This window comes from Mauremys reevesii, linkage group 1, assembly GCF_016161935.1.
Source record: "Mauremys reevesii isolate NIE-2019 linkage group 1, ASM1616193v1, whole genome shotgun sequence".
Lineage (NCBI taxonomy): Eukaryota > Metazoa > Chordata > Testudines > Geoemydidae > Mauremys > Mauremys reevesii.
Window position 1 is genome coordinate 356,559,725 of NC_052623.1, and position 16,790 is coordinate 356,576,514.

Consider the following 16,790-nt stretch of genomic DNA (forward strand, 5'->3'; position numbering starts at 1 on the left):
CAGTGAGGCACCCTGCCCCCCACACCTCTGGGGCCTCGCTGGCCACTTCTGGGAGCAGTGTGGGGCCAGGGTAGGCAGGGAGCCTGACTTAGCAGCCCTGCTGCGCCACTAGAGATCGCAATCGACTGGGAGATTCTCTAGGATAGAGCAGCAAAAAATCCTGTGGCACCTTATAGACTAGCAGATGTTTTGCAGCATGAGCTTTCGTGGGTGAATGAGCAGTCGATCACCATTGACCAGTTGGTGACCCCTGATCTAACCTAAACCTCCCTTGCTGCAGATTAACCCACATCCCTAACAGGGAACTGTCTCTTTAAGAGCTCTCTGGTGGGGCAGGGTGGATAGGAGTGAGTTGTGTCTGGGTCATTGTTGCTAGGCAGATTTCGCACTCCCCAGCCAGAAGCTTCTGGAATTGGGTGTGGTCGTTTAGGGGCTGCTCCAATAGGTTCCCTGGTGCTGGCCTCAGACTCCATGAGGGCAGTAGTCAGGGCAGCTGCTTTGCGCCAGGCCTTGCGCTCTGTGCGGCAGGGAGAAGCTGGGCCCAGGAGCAGGAAACAGGCTGTTTGCCCAAACTCGGAAGCATTTTGCCGCAGGTCAGTGATATTGTTACAACCCTCCAACAGGGAAGCCTGGGGAATGTAAATTACAGGGGAAACTGAGAGGGAAAAGTAATTTCTTTTATTTTCATTGTACACTTTGAATTTTTGATTTTAGCCAAACTCTTTTAATTACATTGTCTCAACAAGTGTGAGTCACAAACTTTTATGGAAATGTGATCGTGGGGAAGAGTCATTTATGTTTTGCTGTTCTCAGATTTGCATTTACTTGTAACAGAGCTGGGTTTTTTAAAATCTATATACTTAATGGGGTGGTTGGTTAATCAGTTATCTGATTGGCTAACAGTGTTTTCAGCAGAGGAGGAGAATGAGTCTGCCTGGATTTCAACGGAAGATTCCTGAAAACAATTGGAAGGAAGATGTTGCTTTTGACTCAGCAGACTGTGTAGATTTAGTGATCGGAGACTTTAACTGAGACTCCAGTGAACTCAGCCTAAGCTTTAGGGATCCCAAGATCCTTTTTAGCTATCCTACCACCTAACCAGTTATTCCCCATTTTGTAGTTGTGCTGTGATGCTGGTAAACCAAGTATCAGCTGAGAACTGACAAACTCACAGCTGGAAGCCAGGCCAATTCACTTGTGTATAAGCATAAATGAAAGTGATTGTTCAATGTCTAAGAATCTATTTGGTGTTTAAACATCCTGACAACTAATGAGATGGTGCATGCATTGTTTTCACTTCTCTGTACCCAGTTAGAAGGTAATAGCAAACATTTACATTGTATATAGCCCTGTAACTAAATCACCCATGCAATGAGAAAGAAGCCTTGTGTAATGCAAATGAAGAAATTTAACGGGAAGGTGGGAATTCTTGTGCATTGAAGGGAAGTGGTCACTGTGTGTGCTGATCAAAGACCTTAAATGCATCCTTCCCTCTGCCTTCAGAGAAGAAGCCCACATCAGCAGTGACTCTCTGAGCTTCTTTATCTGAGAAGAAACTATAAGTATGGACACAAGGGAAAATTCTTCATCTCTGGACTGGTTGGATTCTCACAGGCAGAATAACCGAATGAGAAGAAGAGTTACTCTGGGGAGCCTGAAAAGACTTTTGGGAAACTACCAGTTTCCCAAATCTCTGCTGCCTTTAGGAATTTTAGACTGTGACTAACCTGTACCTATATTTTTATCTGCTTTAACATCTCAATAACTCTCATTCCTTTCTCTTAGCTAGTGACTTTAGTTAGTTTACTGTCGAATTGACTAGCAGTGTTTTTCATGTGAGATCTGGGATGCAAATCGACCTGGGTGAGTGTGGAACTAGATACAATGTGACTATTTTCTTGATTTTTGCAGGAAGTCACCACCATTTAGCACACAGTCCCGCATGCCGGCGAGGCAAGAGAGACTGGAGTGTGTAAGGGGACCGTCTGTGACTCCATTGTCAAACTATTATAGTACTTTGGAAGTTTTACGCTTGATACTTATAATTATAGAGCATAGCACCAGCTAGGATCTCGGTCCTGCTTTTTGATGGTCTACCCTGAGGACCATGAGTCTCTCCAGACAGCATCTCATGTGCATTGGATTTTTTTCCTGAGTGAAGTACTTTGCAGTTGTCTTTACCATTCTCCTTTTCTCTCTCTTTAATCAGAGTCTGCTGATGGCTGCTCTGAGAAAACCGTCTCTCTGTCCCAAGGAACCATCTGATCACCTGCAGAGTCTCAGGCTCCCCGTTCCCCAGCCACATGCAAGCAGGGCAGATGACCAGGAGAACACCCTGTGATGGGTTTGGTCACAGAGACCTCCTTGGGATTGTCACCTGATGTGCTGAAATTAGCTTTGATCCCATTTTCCCTGTCAGCCCGGGACTTCCAGAACCCTGTCTTGTTGAGACAGAGACACTAGCCTGTTGCAACCCAGATCCAGCGTCTGGTCTATATCCCCAAAGCTGCAGACTTAACTGAAAACAGCTCAGCAGATTATCTGTCTCCAGCCTCCAGACACGCAGTTGGCAATGGGATCCAAACCCCGGTACCATCTTTGTTAGATCCAGCAGACATCTCAGGTGGTAAGCAAGGGGTTTCTCAAGATGGGCAGCCCTTTTGTCCTGCTCCACCCCCTTTTATAGCTTTGGCACAAGGCAGGAATCTTTTGTCTGTGCTTATCCCCATCCCCGCCTCATCAATGGAAAAGTACAAGGATTAAGATGGATTCCAGTAGCATGTGACATGGTCACGTGTCACTGTAAGACCCCAGTCTCCATTCTTCCTGGGTTGGCCCACAAATCCACAGGAAGGTATGCAGATAAATAAACCATTTACAACCAATTGTCCTAGTGACTAGAAGCCATCAAGATTCTAAACCATCATTACTGGCCCACACTTTGCATAATTACAATAGGACCTCAGAGTTCTACTTCCTATTTCTAGCTTCACATACAAGAATGATACATGCATACAAAGAGGAGGACTATAGTCAGTAGGATTATAACCTTTCTTAGGATACCTTACAAGAGACCTTTTTCATAAAGCATATTCCAGTTACATCATATTCACACTCATAAGCATATCTCCATAAAACATAAGGAGTGCAACGTCACACTCCCAATGATCAAATGCCGCAGCTACCTCCACCGGCAAGAACTGCCTCTGGTGCCATGCACACTGGCCCCACGTATATCCAGAGGCACTCCCCACAGGCCCTGAGGAAGCTGCACAGTGCATGGTGCTGATCAGTGCTGGAGGCACCAGTGCAAGCACCAAGGTGGCACATCTCACTGCCCTTGGTAACAGCTCTTCAGGAGTGTTAGTGTGATAGTGATGATAATACTGTATTCAGGCTTGTCTACTTGTGTGAGAGAGAGTTTTGGGTCTTTTTTGCTCATTTGATTTTTGATACTTTTTACATTCTTACCACTATATGTCAGCAAAGAACAAAGACGCTGTGTGTTACGTCTGCCCACAAGCAGATGGCTGGGGGAAAAGATAGATGTAAAGTGTTGCTGGGTAGGGTGGGAGTTTAATACACGAGTGTACATTGAAGGACGGTCCCGTCTCTAACTCCTCTCCCGAGATAAGATCAAGCAGCCTGCTTGGAGGGGGATGGGGATAGGAAACACTAAAAGGCCAAAGAGATGCCTGTCCATGACCGAAGCACAACCTCACTCCTTATTCGGGGCTGTTTGGTTTTTCATTCAAAAAAGCTTTGGATTTCCCTTTGATTAACAAACATTGCTCTGTAAAGGATCCTCAGATAATGTACCTCACTCCATTTCAATACACTTCAATGATATTCTGTGCCCTACAATTATGGGGAGGCATTTTATGCTGTTCAGGTTAGAAGAAATCCTGGCGAGGGTCAATTTTTCACTTTGAAATCATTCTAATTCTGGCTGAAAAACTTTGTCAGAGAAGGGGCTTCCAGAATGCCCTAAATTGATCAGACTTGCAATTAATCTCACAGCAATCTGACCATTGAAGAGGGTCTGTCTCCCTCAATTCATCATTTTTCTTCAGATTTCCTAGGCCTTCCAATTTAAATAAAAGAAAAGGTGTGTTTGCAACATACTTGTAAAAAACCTCTTTTGGGTCGTGTCATTTCAGCAAGGAGTGGAGATTGCTGCTGAGCAGTTGATGAACACATCAGGGCAAAGAATGAGAAGATTAATTTCATTGAGTTATATTGGTGCAATGAAATCAAAAAATCTCAAGATGAGGCGGATCTATTTCTGCCCCATTGCCCTACAGCTCCACCATTGCAAAGTAAGTTCAAAGCTCATGTCAAGGAGCTGACTCAGTTGAATTTAAGCCCCCCCCCCCACTCCAGTAGGTTGCCTTAAAAGACGGCTTTCCAGATGGATGCTTCGTGCGACATGTCACTGGACATTGCATTAGAGGAGAAGAGAAGAATGTCCTGGAAAAAGGAGAAATATTCAGAGACGGCTACTGACTCCATAATTATGTTTCCGCAGAGTCTCTGTTGGAGAGTTTATTATTCAAAATGCTCTCAAATGACATGCCAGAGATACATTGGTTTTTACATTTATCATTAGCGCCGGGAGGAGCGGTGATGACGGAAATGGGGTTTTGTTTGGTAAGAGGGCTCCCGATGGGGTTCCCAACTATCCAGTCACACAAACCCAAACACTGTTGTCCCACCTCTGCCCCTTCCCTGTGACCCCATACCCCACTTCACTCCTTCCCTGAAGCCCCACCCCGCTCACTCCATCCCCCCTCCCTCCATCACACGCTTTCCCTTACCGTCACTCACTTTCACGGGGCTGAGCTTGGGACTTGGGGTGCGGGAGCAGGTGCAGGCTCTGGGCTGCGGCGAAGGGGATTGGAGTGTAGGAGGGGACTCTGGGCTAATCCTGGAGCAGGGGTTGGGTTGCAGTGGGGATGTGGGGTACAAGGGCTGGAAGGGAGTTTGTGTGCAGGAGGGCACTCCAGACTGTGTGGGGGGGGGTTCTGTGCAGGAGGGGGTTCTTGGGTGGAGCAGGGGTGCAGGGGGGATAACGGGTGTGGGTTCCGACTGGCCTTACCTCAAGCAGTTCCCGGTAGGTGGTGCAGTGGGTTTAAAGCAGGCTCCCTGCCTCTCCTGGCTCTGCGCCACTCCAGGAAGCATCCAGGATATCCCGGCAGCCCCTGGGGAAGGAATAGGGGGCTCTGCACGCTGCTCCCACTCTCACCGCTGACACCGCTGCTCCCATAGGTGGGGAACTGCCATAGATCTGAGTTATATATTGCCCTGGGTATGTGTCTGATCTCTTAGGATAAGCAGAATCTTCTATATGCTGAAATTAGATTTTAATAATCAGTCATCATAAAGTGTTGGGGTGCTGAAATAAGGGCTGGAGACTGCATTTTTGAGCTCTTGTTAACCACTGTGATGAGACAGAAATTTGCTTTTTTACTAGCTTGGTATCTAACGTCAGAATAACCACCAGCGTGGGGTGAGTCTGCCATATCCCTCAACAGTTTGTCCTGAATCTGGTATTCTCAGCTGTGAGCCACTGAGGCCAGGTGACAAATACAAAAACCAGGGTCGCTGTCCTTCAATGACTCACCCAGATGCTCACCATGAACCATATGGTTAGTCGTCTTGATACCAAAGGAAAAACATATTCTTGAATTGAAAAATTCAAGGAAAAGACTCTTTGCTAAAATAGGTAATACAGGGAGGAACTGCACCCTGGTACCCAGGGCCTGCAGAAAGCTATCAGCCACTCCAAGGGCTGGATTCTCCTATCACTCCAGATCTTTGAAAATTACAACTGGAGAAGTACCCAGTGCTGCCGGTTCCACAGGGAGGAATTTTGCGATTTTTAAGCAAGGAGGGAGGAACAAGGAGAACCAGAAGACCCATATTATGATGCAGCAGAGTTTTTAATGCAAATGAAATTGGCAGTACACAGTTACAGAAGTAATACTACAGAGCAGAAAGAATGTATTTCCAGTGTTTCAAGAAGGGCCATGACTGATCGTAGGCCTCAATGGGTGTATTTCAGACAAGATGTTCTGCTTGCATTGGTGCAGCTGCAGAGGTTGACAAACAAGTCTCCTTTACAACCATTTTAAGGTCCTTGTTTTACCCCAGTGGTTGGGAAATGAGACAAAACAAAATAAAAGCAACTTCCCCCTATATGTCGGCCTCAGAAAAGGTCAAAGTGAGCTACTAAAGATACATATTGATGGAAAGGATAGAACATGTGGGGCCTAATTCTCTTTGACACCAAAGTCTCTTTTTCCCTTCTAAAGGGACTTAACTAACAACAAATGTAACTGATATCTGTCTTAAGGCCCCTGTTTCCTTTACACAGCGGGGTCAGTGTAAACAGGCTGCTTCTAATTCAGATTGAGTCCACAGGTGAAAGCGAGAATCAGCATACGGGTGGGAAAGCCTTGGCAGAAAGAGTCATAAAGCGTAACATTAGAAAGGCAGCATGGCTGTCACCCCAAGGTGCTGAGCACACACAGCTCCCACTGAGTTCAGCTGGAGCTCTGTTTGCCCAGCACTTCTGAAAGCCATGCCCAAAAGGTCAGGGGTGAATCCGTATCTGGCTGTTCATTTCCTGGTTCTTCCTTCTTCTATGGATGTTCCTGCTGGGTTTAGCATGGCCCACAGTTTCCACTGAGGTACCTATGGCAAGATACCCCAGAACCACATAATCCCCCATAACCATAACCGCCTAGGTAACCGCAGTGTCCCCCATAACCACATAATCCTCCATAACCATAATGGCCGCCGTAACCGCCGTATCCCCCTAAACCATACAATCCTCCGTAATGGCCTCCATAGCCCCCCCAACCGAATGAGCCTCCGAAACCGGGTCCGACCACAGGTGCTCCTACAGCTCCCACTGCACTGTGCTGAGGGAAATTGCTGAGAATGGGTCCTGGGAGGGTCACGACAACCGGTGAGGGTCTGATGATCACTTCGGAGTCTTGGCACTGCCTAACGCACGGCTCGTTGCAGGTACCAGTGACCGGACAGGGCCGGGCCACTCCGCATTCTGGATAGCACAGGTTGGAGCAAGTCATCTTTCTGGGATGGAGGTAAACCTGAAACGCACAACAGGGACTAGAGTCAAAAGAAGGTACAAGTGCCGGTGGAAGAAAGGCTTCAAAGCTTGGTGACTATTGCAGCGAGGTCTGCATGGGGCACGCGAGAGAGGAGAAGTGGCCTTAGTCTCTATGTATGTGGCCATGTATTTGCTCCTATTTTCTCTTTCTAGGCTTCTTCTCCACTCTTCCCTCCCATCTGGCCCCTTTGAGCTCCTATCAATAACATTACCTGAAAAACACCAACTACAATAAGCATCACTCTTTCCATGATGGACCCCTGCGATTCTGGGTCCATTTTAGACATTTCTCAAAGAGAACATGCCTGGGAGCATGGTAATCACTTCCTTTCATTTCAGGATTTAACCTCTGCATGCAAATGAGTTGAGTCCAGTGTCAGAGTAGGGCTCATCGGGTTTCCAAAGCTTGGAAGTCATCAATACTTGCTGATGAATAAACAGAAAACTTTACTTTTCTCCAAAGAAATCACTAAGGACATGCTCCTTAGCTGGGGTAAAATGAGTTCAGGTCCACTGACTTCCATAGGGTGACATTAATTTATACCATCTGAGGAGAAGGAGTGGATTTTTCACTCAGAAGAACATATGAATTGCTAGATTAGAGCACACCGTTTCTCATCTTCATCCATTTTCGTGTCTCCAATAGTGAGGAGTAACAGCTGCTTCAGAAGAAAGTAGGAGAACACTGAACTGGCCCTTTCTCTACTAACCTAGGGAAATGTATTCATAATTCAGATAAGTGAAATATGGGTAAAGTGACTTTCTGAGGTTACTAAAAAGATTTAAATGCCCTAATTGTTTTTTCAAGGTAATACGAAATATGTTTCCCATGAATCCACCAGTGACTGCACCTAAATAACTACACAAGATAATTATGGAAGAACACCCTGATCCCTGATAGAAAATCAAATGAGTAAAAGCAAGATTCAGTCTTCAATGAAAATAGCCCCTACTGTCACATCTCTGGAGGTCGAAAGGAATTGAGTGTTATTGGACTTACCGAGTTCACCGAGGAGATGAAGTCCGGAGAAGTGATTAGAAGAGCCCTGAGTCGTGAGCACTTTAATACAATTCCAAGGATTGCCTGGAGGATCTGCGATACTGTTTGTGCTGGAGGTCCTAATTAGTTACCAAACAAACTTGATTGCCTTGCTATGTCCTCATTTAGATAGAGCTGTTTTCCTCAGGGGTTGCAACGATTGGGCTAATGGCAGCCTCAAAGGGCGTAACGTGCACGTTGCACTCTTCATCTTTCTTTCATCTTAATATTGTATGGGCCAACTGCATTCCTTGTGACATTTTACTGACTTTTTTGTGGCTGCAGTGAGAATGAATGTGAAGGTAATTCTGAGCGGCATCAATAGCACAACTGGCTTTGAGGGAAGGAATCCAGTTTGGACATTTCAATTCATACTGGTCGTGGCCAGGTGCATTGGGTCCTTCACTGTAAACCTGCTAGGAAGGAGGGAGCCATTTTTCTGCATTCTCACCATCTCTATCCTCACTGGGTCAGATCCAATTCCTTTTGAAGACAATTTTCTCCAGGATGTTTCCTGTCAGGACCTTATATTTGAAATTCACCTGTTGCCCTATGAACAAATTTAGTCCCACTAAACTTTCAAACTGGAACTTAGCGGGACCCAAGTGGAGCATGGGCCTTTGTGATGGCCGTCTGCCGGGGGTGAATCTTACACCTACGGTGAGTAAAACTTTACCTAATATTGGACCTCCACTTGTGTCACTAATGAGGTCACAAAGGGCTGCCTAGAACAGATTTGCTCATGGGTCAAAGTAGGGATGATGGCAAGTGAAAGGATTCAATCCTCTTTTGTAGATAAGGCTTAAGTTAAGTCTTGGAATCTCTACTCCATCAGAAAACATTTCTCCATCCATGAGCAGGCAAGAATCTGAAATTATCCGATGTAATTCAAGCTTGTTCACGTGTAGTGTAGGAATACAAATCTGAATATAGGATTCAAATGGAAAAATTTTCAAATGGAAAATAAGCAGGCAAGAATCTGAAATCTTATAAGACAATGCAGGGGACTGAGCCCCACAAGAAGCCAAGAAGAAATGAAAATTACTCATTCTTGGTGAAGGAGGAGATTGCTGTGTGATGAGATTTGACATAAAGTCTGACGAACCATAGGGCATGTTGCGGAAAACATTCCTGCCTGAACCAGAATGTTGTTTAGAACGTAAAAGATATCCCCAAGAGTGGGTTCCATAGCCAGGGGAGAGGGCAGAAGTATCCTCCTTTAATTTTAAGGCCTTGAACATCTTTGAAGTTGGAGCAACTGTGTTGATTTACATCAAGAGACAATACAATGTGTCTGCTCAAGTGTTATTACGCACCACTGAGGTAAACCTTCAAAAAAAAAGAATTAAAGTGCATGGCAAGAATTTAGGTGGTTGACTGTTGTTCACTCTTACATGAGAAGATGTTTCACCACAAAGATCCTCCAAAAACACATCAAAAAAAAAAAAAGAAAAAATCCAGAATGAGCCTCTCTAAGAGTTACTCTCAGGTGAGTGATTTATTTGGAAGCCATGAAATGTAATGTATTAGAGGGCTAGACATATTAGACGATGCCACTGAAGAAGTGGGGGTTCATTTTTGACTCTGCCAATCGCTCCCTGTCTGACCTTCATTGAAATGTGCCATGGTAAACAGGTATAATTGTAATATACAGGGTGGATCATCTGAAGCGTCCTCTGATCTATGCATTTCAAAGCACTTCACAAACACGCATCATGTTTTATAAGGCCAAAGAGGTGTATTATTATAATAGTAATAACTTTTTAATGGGATTAAATGTTCCAATAATGAAGATGAGATTCTTTTTAAAAATGCATGTCAAGGTCTCAGCTGTCACTCCAGTGCTCAGTTCATGAGTCTGAGCCTCTGAAATTGGGGCTCTTTGATTTTCATTCAATGAAACTTTGAATTTCCCATTTATATATATTTTAAAGTTGAAGGGTATATGCTGAACCAGCATAACGGAGGACAGTTCCATCAACTTGAGATTGAAGGAAGGCACCTTACCCACCCTGGATTAGAGAAAACCTTTCTTCACCTCCACACTCAGCTGCTCATATCTAATAGACAGTGAAATCAATGGAAACCATCAGCCATTGCATCTCCATGCATGGGCAGCCAAGAGAACTGGGTCTTGTGAGAGACTTCAGCTAATAAAGAAAAGGAAGACACACAAGAATGAGTTAAGGGGAACTTCTTCAATGGTCAGATTGCTGTGGGATTAATTGCAAGTCTGATCAGCCTAGGGCATTCTGGAAGCCCCTTCTCTGACAAAGTTTTTCAGCCAGAATTAGAATGATTTCAAAGTGCAAAATTGACCCTCGCCAGGATTTCTTCTAACCTGAACAGCATAAAATGCCTCCCCATAATTGGAGGGCACAGAATATCATTTAAAGTGTATTGAAATGGACTGAGGTACATTATCTGAGGATCCTTTACAGAGCAATTTATGTTAATCAAAGGGAAAAGCAAAGCTTTTTTGAATGAAAAACGAAATAGCCCCAAATAAGGAGTGAGGTTGTGCTTCGGTCATGCACAGGCACCTCTTTGGCCTTTTAGGGTTTCCTATCCCCATCCCCCTCCAGGCAGGCTGCTTGCTCTTATCTCGGGAGAGGAGTTAGAGATGGGACCGTCCTTCAATGTACACTCGTGTATTAAACTCCCACCCTTCCCAGCAACACTTTACATCTATCTCTTCCCCCAGCCATCTGCTTGCGGGCAGACGTAACACACAGCGTCTTTGTTCTTTGCTGACATATAGTAGTAAGAACGTAAAAAGTATCAAAAATCAAATAAGCAAAAAAGACCCAAAATTCTCTCTCAGGCATATAGACAGGCCTGAATACAACATTATCATCACTATCACACTAAGGCCTGGTCTACACTGGGGCGGGGGTTGAACTAAGGTACGCGGCTTCAGCTACGCGAATAGCGTAGCTGAAGTCGAACTACCTTAGTTCGAACTTCTTACCTGTCCAGACGCCGCGAGATCGAAGTCCACGGCTCCCCCATCGACTCCGCCACCGCCGTTCGCTGTGGTGGAGTTCCGGAGTCGACGGGAGCGCGTTCGGAGTTCGAACTATCACGTCTAGATTAGACGCGATAGTTGGAACTCCGAGAAGTCGAACGCTACCCGTCGACCCAGCCGGTAAGTATAGACGTACCCTAACACCCCTGAAGAGCTGTTACCAAGGGCAGTGAGATGTGCCACCTTGGTGTTTGCACTGGTGCCTCCAGCATTGATCAGCACCATGCATCGTGCAGCCTCTTCAAGGGCTCTGGGCAGTGCCTCTGGATATACATGGGGCCAGTGTGCATGGCACCAGAGGCAGCTCTTGTCAGTGGAGGTGGCTGTGGCATTTGATCATTGGGTGTGTGACTTTGCACTCCATATGTTTTATGGAAATATGCTTATGAGTGTGAATATGATAGAACTGGAATATGCTTTATGCAAAAGTTCTCTTGTAAGGTATCCTAAGAAATGTAATAATCCAACTGACTATAGTCCTCCTCTTTGTATGCATGTATCATTCTTGTATGTGAAGCTAGAAATAGGAAGTAGAACTCTGAGGTCCTATTGTAATTATGCAAAGTGTGGGCCAGTAATGATGGTTTAGAATCTTGATGGCTCCCAGTGACTAGGACAATTGGTTGTAAATGGTTTATTTACCTGTAAACCTCCCTGTGGATTTGTGAGCCAACCCAGGAAGAAAGGAGACTGGGGTCTTACAGTGACACGTGACCATGTCACATGCTACTGGAATCCATCTTAATTCTTGTACTTTTCCATTGATCAGGCGGGGATGGGGACAAGCACAGACAAAAGATTCTCGCCTTGTGCCAAAGCTATAAAAGGGGGTGGAGCAGGACAAAAGGGCTGCCAATCTTGAGAACTCTTCTTCTCATTCGGTTATTCTGCCTGTGAGAATCCAACCAGTCCAGAGATGAAGAATTTTCCCTTGTGTCCATACTTATAGTTTCTTCTCATATAAAGAAGCTCAGAGAGTCACTACTGATGTGGGCTCCTTCTCTGACGGCAGAGGGAAGGATGCATTTAAGGTCTTTGATCAGCACACACAGTGACCACCTGCCTTCAAATGCACAAGTATTCCCACTTTCCCGTTAAATCTTCCTTCCAATTGTTTTCAAGAATCTTCCGTTGAAATCCGGGCAGACTCATTCTCCTCCTCTGCGGAAAACACTGTTAGCCAATCAGATAACTGATTAACCAACCACCCCATTAAGTATATAGATTTTAAAAAACCCAACTCTGTTACAAGTAAATGCAAAACTGAGAACAGCAAAACATAAATGACTCTTCCCCACGATCACATTTCCATAAAAGTTGGTGACTCACACTTGTTGAGACAATTTAATTAAAAGAGTTTGGCTAAAATCAAAAATTCAAAGTGTACAATGAAAATAAAAGAAATTACTTTTCCCTCCCAGTTTCCCCTGTAATTTACATTCCCCAGGCTTCCCTGTTGGAGGGTTGTAACAATATCACTGACCTGCGGCAAAATGCTTCCGAGTTTGGGCAAACAGCCTGTTTCCTGCTCCTGGGCCCAGCTTCTCCCTGCCGCACAGAGCGCAGGGCCTGGCGCAAAGCAGCTGCCCTGACTGCTGCCCTCATGGAGTCTGATCCCAGCACCAGGGAACCTATTGGAGCAGCCCCTAAACGACCACACCCAATTCCAGAAGCTTCTGGCTGGGGAGTGCGAAATCTGCCTAGCAACAATGACCCAGACACAACTCACTCCTATCCACCCTGCCCCACCAGAGAGCTCTTAATAAACTCTCCAACAGAGACTCTGCGGAAACATAATTATGGAGTCAGTAGCCGTCTCTGAATAATTCTCTGTGACGTCAACCGGGAGCCGCCCAAGGTAAAAGCCGCTTGGGGGGAAGCCATATCCCAACACCCAGCGCTGAGACCCTTCCTGGAGCCATCACCCTATGAACCATCCTTCATCCCAACCACACACCCCAGCCTGGAGACCCTCTCCTGTACTCAAACTCCCTCCAAGATCTTGCACCCCTCATCCCCTCAGACTCCTAAGTGACCCCCTTAAGGACTAAACTCACAACCCTGGGTTTAGCACGCCAATGCTCAAACCACTGAGCTATCCATCTCCCATAATTTTGAAATAATTGGAGATATACCAATCTCCTAGAACTGGAAGGCACCTTGAAAGGTCATCAAGTCCAGCCCTCTACCTTCACTAGCAGGACCAATTTTTGCCCCAGATTAGTTTTTCCCAGACAAATCTTTACAGACTGTGGTGCAAAAGCCATGTCTGTAGTCTTTCAAAAGTCACGGGACTGATGTGGAGCAAAGCATATAAAGGCTGCTCCCTATCACCCGCAAACGAATGGGTTCACAGAAAGATTGAATGGAACTTAAAAAGCTGTGCTAAGAACCTACGTCGCCAGGCATGAGAATGGTGGGGACGTTTTACTTCATTGTTTGCTCAATGCGGACAGAAGTGTTCCCTGTGAATCTACTGGCTTTGCCCCCTTTGATCTCCTGTATGGGAATCAGGTTAGGGGACCCTTAGGCCTAATCTACACTGGCAACTCTAAAAAACCACCTCAGCGAGGAGCATAGCCGCACTCCCAGCGCTGGTGCACTGTTTATACTGGCTCTTTAGAGCGCTGAAACTTGCTGCGCGCAGGGGAGTGTTTTTTCACACCATTGAGTGAGAAAGTTGAGTGCTAAAAAATGCCATTGTCGAGAAGCCCTTAGATTTGATGGAGGCTCTGGGAAAGGCAGTACTGAGGAAAGAGGACAGCCTGGAGGAGAGTATGTCACTCGTTTTAAGGAGAATTTACAGGTAATGAGGAATTGAGGGAGACAGACCCTTGAAAAAGGTCAGGGAACTCAGCATGTTTCATACGATCGGCGAACTGGAGAAAGGTGGATTGACACTGCTGATTTGGTGTTAGTGCTGACCCCAGTGAGGGGAAACAAAAGGCAGGATTATAGGAAGGACCTTTTGAGGTGACTGAAGGGGTGAAGGTCATCACATCTGATGTAAGGAAGCCCAGCGGCAGAGGAACGGTGCAAACTGTGCATATCAATAGAGTAAAACTTACTCTCAAAGGGAGATGGCAGTAAATTTGATTTGTTAAAACCTTCTGTGTCCCTTTAATGGATTTGGTCAGGGAGAGCAGGGCAGAGAATCCCCTGGAAAACCCTGAGTTCAGGGTGGGTTTAGATCCACCCCCAAAGCAGGAAACGCCGGCCCTTTCAAAACACCCTTAACAGGGATTTTCCTCGCCAGGTTTAACTGCCAAAATTGCAGACTCCAGGCAAACCTCAGGGCCCCACCCTGCTCCGAGCAGAGCATCCCCGGCTGAAGGGGAAATGCAGAATCAAGTTCCGGAGGAGGTGGAAAGCGTGAGTGAAAGGGGGTAATCGCTGAGTCAGAAAGCCCCTGGGCGTCTCCTATTGTAATGGTACCAGAACAGGACAAAGCCATGAGAGTGTGACAGACCCAGGGCACAGTCTAGACTAGTGAGTAGCTGTGTCACCCGGGCTCTAACCTGGGGTGCCCTGCACCCTGCTCTGCTTCTGTAGCCTCCAGTCCTGGGCTGCTCCCCAACAGGCTCCAGCACGTCAGCCGCTTCCAGCTTGGTGTGTGTGTGATCTGCAGCCAGGCACAGCTCAGCTCTTACCAGCCTTGTTCATACTGCAGGGTGACACCAGCACAGACCCAGTCTTATATTTCCCCCAGAAATGGGTGTCCTGTACTGCTCAGCCTCTCCCGGACAATACGACCTGTAGTAAGATGAGGCCCAGAAACACGAACCCCTGGTATGAGTGACCTGGTATCAGAGGCCTGAGCCTGAGCCAAAGGAATGGTCAAGAGTTTGCTAACAAAAAGCAAAGTTCAGCTGTGAGCCTAGCGTGACCAGATGTCCTGATTTTATAGGGACAGTCCTGATTTTTGGGTCTTTTTCTTATATAGGGTCCTATTACCCCCCACCCCCATCCTGATTTTTCACCTTTGCTGTCTGGTCACCCTCTGTGAGCCACAGGCAGGCCCTGCTCACAAAAGTTGGCAAGAAGAATGCTGTTAATTGGACATATACACATATCTAAAGGGTATCAAGCACTAATAGGATAAACATGGGCCAGGATGGCACCAGAACCGTCCCGTACAAACGCATTCCTCAGAGATAATAAGGAACAGGCTGACCCATCCTAAAAGACAGGATCAAAAGGGTAATATGATGGAAAGTGTTGTTTGTTCCAACCAACATGCACCAGGAGAGAGGCAGCACCCCAACACGGAGAGGGGTTGTACCTCCATACGTCAGGAGTGATGTGTAACTTGGTTGCACCTGTGTGTAAGAATGCATCCCTGAGTGGATGTCTTTGTCTCGCTGAGGGGACAGTGGAGAGTCCCGCCACTGACTGAGCCGGTCCCTTGGCATGCGGCACATATTTGTAGTATGTCCTGTAGAGTCTGCTGGGAACTATCACTGCTTCGTTTGACAATAAACCTGGCCGGGTTCCTTCGTACCTTATCAGAGTCTATGGTCATTGGGGGTCTCTCGGGGCCTGCTGTACCAGTGATCTGCAGAGCCGGGCAGCACACAGAGGAAACACAAACACACGCAGCCGACTGTTATCAACATTGGACAAGAGCAGAGCACCACACCGGTGACATCCGATGGCACAACCTTAACCTGCATCATGGGAGATTTAGGTGACATATTAGGGAAACCTTGCTAACTGTAACGATAGTTGAGTATTGGAACAAGCTTCCAAGGGAGACTCTTACAGATCATCCTCCTTTGGTACGGCTACATGGCAGAAAAGTTACCAACTCCAGACTGATGCCCTGGAGCAAAGGGCTCCAGGAATATGATATGGAAATTGTCCATATTAAAGGTAAAGAAAATGTAATGGCAGATGCACTGTCTGGGCAAGAGGGTTCCAAGCTGACGCATGCATATTAGCTAGTAACAGAGAGAGTGTAAGAGGTGAGATTTGACCAAGCACCCTCAGCAGGCACAGAGTTACAGGGATACCCTGGACCGGGTGTGTACATGTTAAGTTTACAACAGGTGCTATGTGAGGGCTCTGCCCAGAGCCAAGAGCCCGCTGGTCATCATAATTATTGCAAAGTGTACGGACAGATAATGTTTAATTATCAGATCATTGTACAGATAATTATGTATCTGTACTGGAAATCATGTGCTTAAAGTCTAGGAGTTAAGTCAGGTCACACAAAGGGATGAAGTTGCTCCAGTCAGGCAGGAGGGAAGAGCAGGTGGCAGACAGATTTGATTGTCAAACTCTGCAACTGCAATAAAGAAGCAAGAGAACTGTGTGAGAAATACATCAGTTTGGAGCTGGTGATAGGACATGGCCTTTCATGAAACCAGGGAAATCTAGTCTTGCTACTCTGCTTTCTTTCTTTATTCTTTATTTTGACAAGTTTCAACTCCCCTTTATTCCAAATTCAAATATATACTACCTCATACTACTGGTCTTCTAATTTAATTGCTCGTCCTTTCGTTATTTTTTCATATTGCCAAAGGTTTTGACATCCTTTGGCCAAAAATGTCCTCCAGATTTGTATACCTCCAGTGTTGGCGCAC

At 46.0% G+C, this 16,790-nt stretch overlaps 1 long non-coding RNA gene across 1 annotated transcript; it reads left to right on the forward strand.

Annotated features, from left to right (window-relative positions):
• Nucleotides 1-475: 475 nt before the first annotated feature.
• LOC120395566 lies at nucleotides 476-5,596 on the forward strand. The gene is made up of 3 exons (XR_005592699.1): nucleotides 476-593; nucleotides 4,161-4,319; nucleotides 5,474-5,596. It is a non-coding gene; the product is annotated as an uncharacterized LOC120395566 (long non-coding RNA).
• Nucleotides 5,597-16,790: the final 11,194 nt, after the last annotated feature.